This window comes from Rhinopithecus bieti, unplaced genomic scaffold (genome assembly GCF_001698545.2).
Source record: "Rhinopithecus bieti isolate Rb0 unplaced genomic scaffold, ASM169854v2 scaffold_17971, whole genome shotgun sequence".
Lineage (NCBI taxonomy): Eukaryota > Metazoa > Chordata > Mammalia > Primates > Cercopithecidae > Rhinopithecus > Rhinopithecus bieti.
Genome location: NW_016809834.1, coordinates 2,449,747 through 2,461,933, shown reverse-complemented (window position 1 = coordinate 2,461,933; position 12,187 = coordinate 2,449,747). Strand labels below are relative to the sequence as shown.

The window sequence follows — 12,187 nt, the reverse complement described above, 5'->3', positions numbered from 1 at the left end:
CTGAGGCTCACAGTTGCTGACCCAGCATCTCATACAGTGACTGGTATATGGTTAGCTGGCACTCAATAAATACTTGCCAAAAGTTCTTAACTGAAACTTGTTTGGTATTTGTAGTTCTTCATTTCTGAAAAAAATGGAGTTGGATTATACTCATAGTTTGCTACACCATCAAATTCCTCGGGGTGTCTAAGTGTCACTTCCAGAAATAGAGAGACCAAGAAATTAGGGAAGGGTGCCCACTTTACCTCATCTTCTTTTTTGTGTACATGTGTGTGTGTGTGTGTGTGTGAGTGTGCGTGGATATATATATACACACACATTTATATGTACTTTTGTGTGTGTGGGTGTGCGTATGTGTGCACACATTTTTTCAAGAGACAGGGTCTGACTGTCACCCAGGCTGGAATGCAGTGGCACAATCATAGCTCACTGCAGCCTTCAACTCCCAAGTTCAAGAGATCCTCCCACCTCAGCCTCCCAAGTAGCTGGGACTACATGTCCATGCCACGATGCTGGTCTAATTAAAAAATATATATTTTTTAGTAGAGACAGAGTCTCACTATGTTGCCCAGGCTGGTCTCAAACTCCTGGCCTCAAGCAATCCTCATGCCTCAGCCTTCTGAAGTTCTGGAATTACAGATGTGAGCCACCATGCCTAGCCTATATTTTGTTCTTTTTTTTTTTTTTTTGAGATGGAGTCTCGCTCTGTCGCCCAGGCTGGAGTGCAGTGGCCAGATCTCAGCTCACTGCAAGCTCCGCCTCCCGGGTTCACGCCATTCTCCTGCCTCAGCCTCCCCAGTAGCTGAGACTACAGGCACCCGCCACCTCGCCCGGCTAGTTTTTTGTATTTTTTAGTAGAGATGGGGTTTCACCATGTTAGCCAGGATGGTCTCGATCTCCTGACCTCGTGATCCGCCCATCTCAGCCTCCCAAAGTGCTGGGATTACAGGCTTGAGCCACCGCGCCCGGCCTTTTTTTTTTTTTTTTAATAGGGGTTTTCTGGTATAACCTTGTCTGAGAAACAATAAAGGCTTCCATTTTGAAGCAAAGAAAATAACCGTAGCAACAGTAATAAGTTTGGAAGTCTCTGAAGTATTGAATAAATGATTTGTTTCAATTCCATGTGTATTTGCCGGCCACTGTGCACAGCTTTAATACATAATCTCATGACTCACGGCACATAAATGAATTCCAATGTGCCTCTTGTCTGCTTGAGTTTGTTTAGCATTCCTTGCACTTGTAGGGAATTTTATTGGACCTTATACCTGCAGTCCCTTCATAGGTCTTAAGGTTGAAAAATAATTTGGAAGGCAAGTAATAGAGTAGAGAAAGTGAGGAGAAGGGGTGAGGGTGAGCTTTTGAAGCAGCTTTAACAGAGGTAGGGAGACAGGAAATTCAGGCTGTGTCTGAGGAAACACAGGTGTGTAAAATGGTGTGGAGGGAATACTGGGTGTATGCATAGATAACGAGGTGGTAGAAAAGAATGAACAGGAAGTTTAGGGTGTTGAGAGGTCCTGGGTGTGTGCTTCAATGAAGATCCCAAATGTTTTTGTCTGTGAGCACGGGAAAACATGGTACATTTTTTTTTTTTTTATTGGAAAAGTGATTTGCACTGGCTTTTGTTTTAGAAGAATTAGGATATGAGAATGAAGGACTGGTGATAGACAAGAATTAGAGGCCGATTTATAGCATTAAGCCATTTTAAACAATAGTTATAATGAGGGTGGAAAGAGGAGAAGAACAGAAGAGCCTCTGCGGAGGGAGGTGTTAGGTAGATATTAAGAGAGAGGTGAGCAAAAATGGCTCTGAGATTTCTAGCCTGTGTTGCTGAGAAAATGTTGATCTCTTTAAGATAAAAATAACAATTATTGATCATTTACCTTGTGCCAGACATAAGTCATTTAATCCTCACAACAACTGTAAGAAGTCAGCACAATTGTTACAAGTGAGACAACGAAGGCACTAAGGTTAAATAACTTGACAATGATCATAGAGGAACATTAAAGCCGGAGACTGGATGCAGGCAGGCAGGCTACAAGATGATGTTCATCAACATGAAGATGTGCTTTCTGTATTTGGAGAAAATGAATCTTTCTGTGGTATTTCCAATGAGGGGATTGCAAATATGACGTCTAGCAATGGCATGAGGCTTAGTTCTTCCTGCTGCTGCTTCTTCCATTTTCTGCTCCACTACTAAGATGATTGGCACTACCTTTGAAATGTTGGGCACGCCCTTCGTTATTTCCTTCCCTTTCCATCATGAAAAGAAAACAGTTTTGAGAACTTTCAAAATGTGATCAACCTCTGCCCTAAAGTGTAGGCACAGTCTTTGTCACCTTATGGTTCCAGAAACAACATCAGTAAGAAATTTCAATTCATTGAGACTTGACTACGAAATGTTTAATAAATCTACTGCATGGGCACATGAACTGATGCCCTATGAGTTGTATCCAGAATAACAGATCATATGTGAAACATACAAAACACTTTTTGGAATGTTTTCGTGTTCTTTTTTTATAATGGATTGAGTAAGAAATTTTAATAGGCAAATAGCATCCACTACATAAATATTCACATCATTCAATTTCCAAAGAAGCATCCTGTGTAGAGAGCATAATACTGAAGTTATCCTTTTAAAATCACAATTTTGGCTGGGCACGGTGGCTCAAGCCTGTAATCCCAGCACTTTGGGAGGCCGAGACGGGCGGATCCCGAGGTCAGGAGATCGAGACCATCCTGGCTAACATGGTGAAACCCCGTCTCTACTAAAAAATACAAAAAACTAGCTGGGCGAGGTGGCGGGCGCCTGTAGTCCCAGCTACTCAGGAGGCTGAGGCAGGAGAATGGCGAGAACCTGGGAGGCGGAGCTTGCAGTGAGCTGAGATCTGGCCACTGCCCTCCAGCCTGGGCGACAGAGCGAGACACCGTCTCAAAATAAATAAATAAATAAAATCACAATTTTATTAATAGAATGGGGAATACAAATCTTAGCAGCAGCTTTCTGGAAATTTGTTTTCATAGAAGAACTGTTAAAAGTCCTTGAGTGGTAGGCAACTGCAAATATTCTATACCTAGCATGTACAAATATATATCTTCAGGGAAAATTTTGTGTATTTTTTTAAAGGGTTTAATAATTAAATATCTATAATGAGACGTATTTTTTTCTCTGAAATAAGTGAACTAATTACCAGATATTTTCATCATAAAATGCTTACGTATGCAAAGTAAGAAAACAGCTGAAATTTTAATTTGGACTTCCAAGGGGCTAAATGAGTGAAAAAGCCAATACGTCTTCATTTACTTACTGGAAAGAACCAAAGCTGCTTTTGATTCGGCTGCATCTTGTTATTATTTTGTTTGTTTAGCTGGGCACCATGCTCGCTAGGAATTCGCTTGTGGGAAGTTGCCAGTCCTTAGTTGAGGTAATAAAGTGACTGGTGTACAGGAATAAAGAGATATTCATATGAGGAGTATTGTTGGAGAGTTGGGGACTTGATTGGTGCACTGGTTAGAATGCAATTAGGTCCTGGAGCAGGGCAGTGCAATTAAATATGTTAAGGAGGGATAATTAGGTGGGAGGCCGAATGATGTAATTACATTCATAAGAGAGGGGCTATAATTAAATGTGAGGCAGGGGTGTGTATTTAGATGCCTAAGTTGAGGATATAATTAACATATGGGCAAGAAATTAAATTATGTGTATGGGTGAAGCATAATTATGTGTGGGAGTCCAGGAGGATACGTGGGTGAGGGTATATAGAAAGAAATGGGTCAGAGTGCAATTAGATGTGTGAGTTGATGTTCTTATGGTCGAAAACTTGAGATTTTCATTAAGAAGGGCAAACATATGTTTTGACATCATGATTGATAGCAGGTGGCATGTAGTGACAGCCTTTCAGACTGCTCTGAAGGCTTGCAAAGCAAACTCTGTGCTTTTCCAATATGGTTTGAGACCTGCAGCTAACACTCGGTGCCACAATTCTAAATACTGAGTGGCTTTATAATTTTTCTAGCTTTAAAACACAATTACATGACAAGGAATACGTGCTCTCCCTTCCTGTCAAAGAGAAAAGAGTTTGGCGGGGATTACTATGGCAAATAAACACACAAACAAGAACAACAAAACCCTCTTACCACCACCAACCAAAAAACCGATTTTTCTTTATATTGCCAAATGTGAGAGTAAGCATCCCTCTTTTAGCTAAAAAGGTATCACATAAACATAAATGTGTAACAAAATCAATAAAACTTAGTTATGGTAACATCATTATTTTAAATTTCTGAAACAATATGTTTTCGTAAATAATTTTAGCATCCTCCCAACATATAAAAGCAACAAAGCAACAAATGTAAGCTGCAGATAAAAGAGGAACTAGGGAGTGGCAGAAGGGAGCCAGGGGAAGAATGATCACAAGGAAATAGGTGAAAAATTACTCAGGGCATCTCAGAAACTTACATTGAAGCAGTAGAGTATGGTAAGAGTGATCATAATAATCTGATATATCCTATATTAAACTTACAACATGGAGACTCCTGTTGTCATCTTCAAAAGCTAGAGAACATTTCAAGTATTTGTTCGTTGCTTAGATAATTGTTGAAATTAAAGGCATTTAATTGGCCACTAGTCTGCTTAAACTGATTCAATCTAGCACTCAATTTTCATAAAACCCAGAGCCTCAGAGCCTCCTCATATCTGCTCAGGCCTTAGGTCAGTTCTGACAGAACGCCACTATTGGTAGAATCCTGGTGAGCTGGTTGCTTCAGGGATTCTGAAGTTTTAGGTTCAAAAGACTCCAAAAGGATTCAATAAATCTATATTTAAGGTTAGTTATTTTTTGTAACGTGGATGTAAGGGCATTGCAGCCTGCCCACAATCTCTTGTTCTGCCCTTTAGTGGTTTTACAGAACTTCTTTTTAATTCTTAGATTTTGATTTCACACCAATGCATGATGCTGATTTTTAAAATTACAGACATGCCTCAAAGGCAGCCTCTCACAAAGGCTATTGTTACTTAATTTGTAATCAGAAGTGCTCTTAGTAAAATGTTGTGCATTCCTGTGAAAATTACTGTTGCATCTCTGTCCACTAAGTGGTTTACATTTTCTTTTTCTCCATGCACTTGCTAATTTTTTGCCCTGCCTCCCAGACCAGCTCAGACTCTGCAACAATTAATGATTTATGGTGATTAACTCATGTGCTTCTAGAGGTCACACAATTATCTTTCAAGGCATCTAGTTATGTCTGTGGGTTGGAAGATGAGTAGGTGTAAAGTCTCCAGTGGTCGAGGTCAGTGCTGGCTCTGCTGTTTGGGGTTGGGGGTGGAGTTCCAGCTCGCCAGCTCTTTGTTGCTTTGTGTGGATTGCACAAGGAGAGGAGGAAGAGGTGGGATTCGGGCTCTGGAAATGACTCTGGTAAATGATGCTTTGTTTACTTAATTATAAAAACCATTCTGAGATGCCCCAGTACTATTTACACAAGGCACAAAAATCGGGGTTTAAATTCTTCAGATTTGAATAGCATTTTCCAGAAGTCATATTGCCAGCCAGGAATATGTTTGCAGCTGGCACTTAACAAGCTTTTTCACTCTCATGCATACTACAAAACACCAAAGATCCTAATTTTTGTCTGTCTTTTTTTTCACCTTCCTAACATTATCTAATAGACCAGAAATCTCAACTACTTTCATATGCCTAAAGCTGTGGATCTCAGCTTAAATGTTAATTCCTCAGAGAAATTTTTCCTAACCTTATAGCACTCTGCACTTTGCTGTCATGTTTGTTAAATTCTGTTTTTCTATTTAACGTGTAAGCTGCATGAGCCGGGTATGTGTCTGTTTTGTTCAGCATCACATTTTCAGCATCCATAACAGCTCCTGGCCCATACTAGGTGCTCAATGAAAAGTTGATGAATGAACAGAGAAGTTAGGTATTAGGGCTATTTGAGAAGAGGCACGAGTGATGCAGACTGTGGAAAATGAGGATAAGGGATATCTCAGAAGCAACGCACTGAATGGTCTTACTGATGGGTTCATATTTAGAGTGATGGGGCTCACACTTGTTCTTCAAATTTGGAGATTTATTTATATATTCTTTACAACATAAGGAAATGCCATTTTAGGTCCAGAAACTGCTGAGAATGGATTAGATGCTCCAGGAAAATTTTGTGATTAAATAACTAATTATTGAACAATTTGTTGATCATCTCATCTGTACTTAGCCCAGACATGATGTGTTGAAAAAAAGATACGATACCTGCAATGATTTCTGCAAACATATATGTCATTAAAACTCATGACTTGATAGAAGTTGTATTAATAAATACACCCTTGGCTGGGCACGGTAGCTCACGCCTGTAATCTCAGCACTTTGGGAGGCTGAGGCAGGCAGATCACCTAAGGTCTGGCCAACATGGTGAAACCCCGTCTTTACTAAAAATACAAAAATAAAGACCCCAGTGTGGTGGTGTACACCTGCAATCCCAGCTACTAAGGAGGCTGAGGCAGGAGAATTGCTTGAACCCAGGAGGCCGAGCTTGCCGTGAGCCAAGATTACACCACTGCACTCCAGCCTGGGTGACAGAAGAGACTCTGTCTCGAAACAAATAAACAAACAAACAAACAAATACATCCTCAAAGGACCAATGACCAAAAAGATTGATTTGTTCAAAATCTATATAAATTACCTTCGGTAACGTGGTGAAACCTCGTGTCTACCAAAAAAACACCAAAAAACAAAAAATAAAAATTAGCCAGGCATGGTGGTATGCGCCTATAGTCCCAGCTATTCTGGTGGCTGAGGCAGGAGGATCCTTTGAGCCCAGGAGTTTGGAGATACTGTGAGCCATGATTGGACCACTGCACTCCACCCTTGGGGACAGAGTGAAACCCTGTCTCAAAACAAGCAACAAGCAAACAAACAAGAAACACAACAACTATATAAAATTTAAAATAAATTTGAAATTGAAAATATCTCACACAAATATAGACTAAATATTATAGTGCTCTAGCAAAATACTAACTTCCCCTAAGGAATGCAATTTTGTTAGTACATAATAATGAATTAATATAATATATTTATATGGGACTTCAAAGGTTCCTGATAATGGTCAATGCTTCACCTTATTTTAAGTCTCATAATAGTCCTGGAAGATGAAACAGATGGTTTTTTATCATGCCTTGTTTCCAGTGAGGCACTGAGGGGTTGAGGGGCCTGACAAATCTGAATCTCAGTCCAGATTATTAATATAATATGGTCACTAATAAGATGGCCATTAACAGATGGAACAGTTACAGATAAAAAATACTTTGGGCAAAGATCCATAGGATGGTTAGTGGCTGAGAAAGAAAAGGAAATCTTTGAGGCTGGGCGCAGTGGCTCATGCCTTATCTCAATACTTTGAGAGGCTGAGACGGGCAGACTGCTTCAATCTGAGTTCGCGACCAGCCTGGGCAGCATGGCGAAATCTTGTCTCTACAAAAAAAATACAAAAAATAGCCGTGTGTGGTGGCACGCACCTTTAGTTCCAGCTACTTGGGAGGCTGAGGCAGGAGGATTACTTGGGCCTGGGAGATCAAGGCTGCAGTGAGCAGTGATGGCACCATTGTATTCCAGCATGGGTGACACAGAACTAGATCCTGTCTCAAAAAAAAAAAAAAAAAAAAAAAAAAAGGAAGAAAAAAGAAAGAAAAGAAAAAAGAAAAAAACTCTTCAGCTCATTGCTATAGTTAATCTGTCTAATTTATCCTTGCATTTAGAATAGAATTTTTAAAGTTAGCAAGAGTGTTATAGTATATTATATTCTCAAACCCAGTAGATTATTTTCTTGCATAGGTACAAGGAGACACATTTGAAAAGACAGCATGTAATGCCTTAATAAAAATATTCTCTGTTAAAATAATAATATTCATGTGGCAATGGATGACCAAACTTCTTTCTATATAAGTAGACTCAAAAAGGAAAACGTCTTGTTCATACATCATTCTGGAAAACATGGACCATTGCCAAGCTGAGAAATTGAGGAGGTATTCTGTGAGTGTTAATGAGAGTATTATCTCAATTACTTTAAAAAAATCCATAGTATTTTCTCAGTTAAGCTTTTTGTCTGTAAATGGGCTTTGGTGTGCTGTTATTGTCCATTGATGTATTCTAAGTGCCCAGAGAGTGCACTCAGGCACTCAAGAAATATTTATTGAAATGAAATGAAATTGCTTGTCAATAAAAAGTCAAAATGGCTTTGTTTTAAACCCCTGGACTTTTGTTTGAGGGCTTTAGGGGGATGGTATTTTACTAATGCATGGATATAATAGCTAAGTTTTCTGTTAATAAAATTATTACTAATTTTTAAGGTAGTGTGATACATTCCTATTTTACCATGTTCTACACAAACCATGAAATCTAGGCACTTCATGGCTTGAGCAAGCCAGGGAGACTGCTAGAAGGACGAAAGAAATGAAAAACGGAAGGAAGATGAGTGGACTTCCATGCCAGTGGCTTGGTTAGATGCTTGACAACCACAAACTCATACAATTTCATGAAAATCTGTGTGAGGTTAGATCCCTTCCAGGACAGGAAGCAGAATATAGAGGGGTTTGACAGCCTATCTTCCAATTCCATAGTTCCACAGTATGGAAGTTAGGAGGTAATGTTTATGTCTAGGACTATGTTGCTGCTTTCAAGATCCGTTTGTCTTGGGGCCAGATTCCTGACAGAAAACCTGGAATTCCCGGTCTAATAGGTTTAAGCAAGAACCACTCTTTAACAACAATTGAAGGGATTTTTAGTTGGCTTTTATAAAGCAAACTAAATATTAGTTGAGGATGAGTGAACCCAGATTTTTCAAATAAGCTATATGAAAATAAATATGCAAATATACATGTATAGCTTACTCAGATCAGGTTTTTGTTCTTATCGCTGAACTAAATCTACCTTTTTCAAGGTCACCAGTGACCTTCCTGTTGCTAAGTCCAGTGGCAATTTTCAGCTCTTGTCTTACTTAATCTATCAGTAGCATTTGATGTATTTTTTTTTTCCTTTCTTCTTGAGACACTATTTTTTTTTAACTTGGACAATTCTTAGACCTCTTCTCTCTTCCATATGCACTCATTCACCATCCAGTCTCCTGACTTTAAATACCCATGCTGATCACTCTCCATTTTCTATCTCCAGGAAAGACCAACTCCTTGACTGCATAGTCATATATTCACTTCCCTACTTGACATTGCCACCTGGGTATGTAAAGGACATCATGCACTTGACATATTTAAGATTGAACTCCAAATCGTTCCCCAGAAACTTGCTCCTCCTGTAATCTTCCATATGTCAGTAAATTGAAAGTCTATCTTTACAGTTGTTCAAGCCAGAACTCTTGGCATCATCCTTGATTTCTCTCTTTTTCTCTTGCCCTGTTTCCATTGTATCAGCAAATCCAGTTAGCTCTGTCTCCAGAATATGTCCAGAACCTGGCTACTTCTCACTATTCCTAGTGATGGTGATAGGGTAGTGTGAGAAGCAGCCAGATTCTGGACATATTCTGGTGCAACAGTTACCAAAATCTCTTACAAAAGACTCCTATCTGGTCTCTCTCTTTCTGCCCATGACATTCTACAGCCTGTTTGCATAGCAGTATAGTGATTGCTCCAAAATATGTCATAATGTCACTCCTTTGCACACCCAATGTTTACTTGATTCTCATCTTAGAATAAAAACCTGTCTTTACAATACCCTACAAGGCCCTTCAGAATGTATTCTCCAACCTCTCTACTAGTCTACTCTCCAATATCCTTCCTACTTCTCCCTCCCTCACTTCTTCATCTCCAGACACAACAGGTTCTTTGCTCCCCCTTTCCCATCCCAGGAATGTTTTCTCCTTAGGGTTTCTGCCCCAGGGGTTCCCACAGAGATCTGTGAGGCTCACTACCTCATCTCCTACAAGAATTTGCTCACTGATCACCCTATTAAAATTGTAGTTCCTGGGGCCAGGTGTGGGGGCTCACTCCTGTAATCCCAGCACTTTGGGAGGAAGAGGTGAGCCAATCACCTGAGGTCAGGAATTTGAGATCAGCCTAGCCAACCTGGTGAAACCCCATTTCTACTAAAAAAAAAAATAAAAAATACAAAAATTAGCTGGGCATGGTGACGTGTGTCTGTAATCCTAGCTACTCAAGAGGCTGAGGCAGGAGAATCACTTGAACCCCGGAGGTGTGGGTTGCAATGAGCCGAGATTATGCCACTGTACTCCAGCCTGGGTGACAGAGCGAGACTCTGTCTCAAAAGAAAATAATAATAATAATAATTGCAGTTGCTCTCCGAAAGCATCTCCTAATCCTTTCATGGCAATGCTTTCTTCCTTTCCAAAGCTTATGTCACCATCTGACCCACTGTTCATTTTACTCATTTATCTTTACTTATCATCTGTTTTTCATAGTAGGATATAACCTCTGTGGGAAGAGGAATTTTTACTTATGTCCCTGTCACCCAGGGCAGTCCCTGATGCATAGTAGGCACTTTGTAAATACCTGTGGAATAAACAAACAGCTACTTTGAATATAAGTATTTAAATCTTCATCTAACAAATTATAGCTCTAACTGATGTTTTTCTAGTGTTGATTCCAGGCCCTCCTCTATTTCTTGCCCGTCCCTCCTCTCTGGATCTGCTCTGATGTTTGTTGGGCTGGTCTCTGGTGTAGTAACGCAGGAAATTCTTAACTCTGCTGGCAAATGCTTAGACATTACACTTTAAGTACTGTATTTTTATCAACAATATTTCCATAGCTCTGGCTGTTCCTTTGACAACTAGAAATCAGAGGATCAAAATCCTCTTCTTGTGCTGCATTAAGTTGCCACCTCAGCTACCAATGAATACAGAAACACCTGGAATTTTATTTTTGGTTTAACTGCTTCCTGCCTATATGAGGCCCTTACAGTGTATATTCATATATTTATGGAATTTATTCTTTTGGAATAACCCATATTATTTGCCTGAGATTCATCTAGGGTGGTTATTTTTGATGCCAGCTGTGTATATGTAAGGTCTTTCCCTAAAGAACTCCAGCTGCTCTGTGTCGTTTCAGCAAGCAGGAAATTCTGTACCTGGCAGTTCTTGCTGACCCAGCTAGAAGTGGCCGAATGACGCATTTCACTTTCAGGGGCTATTGCTGGGTTTTCATATTCATTCTATAAATAACACTTCAGGGAACACTCAGATACTCTGAACATTTTCTTTGCAGTCCAGTTCAGTGTTGGCAGAAGGAAAGTCGCATGCTATCTGGTTCTGCACAAGCCACTTGCCCCTTAGTGGATCCTAAGTTCTAGACAGACCCACCCAGAGTGTTCATTAGCTCATAAACACAGCGTTACTCTCAACAAATACTTCTGTGCCATTGTTTGTGCTGCGTTCCGTGCCTGGAGGAATCCTACGTATTCTTTGTTATTATTATTATTATTATACGTTAAGTTCTAGGGTACATGTGCACAACGTGCAGGTTTGTTACATATGTATATATGTGCCATGTTGGTGTGCTGCACCCATTAACTCATCATTTACGTTAGGTATATCTCCTAATGCTATTCCTCCCCACTACCCCCTCCCCACAATAGGCCCCAGTATGTGATGTTCCCCTTCCTGTGTCCAGGTAAATCATGCTGCTATAAAGACACAGGCACACGTATGTTTATTGCAGCACTATTCACAACAGCAAAGACTTGGAATCAACCCAAATGTCCATCAGTGACAGACTGGTTTAAGAAAATGTGGCACATATACACCATGGAATATTATGCAGCCATGAAAAAGGATGAGTTCGTTTCCTTTGTAGGGACATGGATGCAGCTGGAAACCATCATCCTACGTATTCTTTAAGGCTCAGCCCAGGTGAGAAAGCTCTCCCTGAGTTGGCTCAGCAGAAACACCTTCTTCTTCCTTGTGGATTGCCCCATAACATTCGGTCTGTATCTCTTTGGCAGCAACTTCAGCATTATAATAGAATTTGTTACCTAGGTATATATTTTCACACTCTTATCATCCCTTTCTCTCCTCACATCCCAAACTATGAACTTCAGGCCTGTGACTTCTGTCCGCATGTATCTCTCCCCAACAGTTAGCAAAGGAAATATTCAGAAACATTTGTTGAATGAATGGCCAATTGTATGAATGAGTTTGCAATCACAGAGGAGAAAGGAGCTCATTTGTT

General features: G+C 40.0%; 1 protein-coding gene across 2 annotated transcripts in view; it reads left to right on the top strand.

The window, feature by feature from the left end:
• ST8SIA1 (ST8 alpha-N-acetyl-neuraminide alpha-2,8-sialyltransferase 1) overlaps positions 1-12,187 on the top strand; it is a 145,787-nt gene that overhangs the window by 71,677 nt on the left and 61,923 nt on the right. The window lies entirely within an intron of this gene.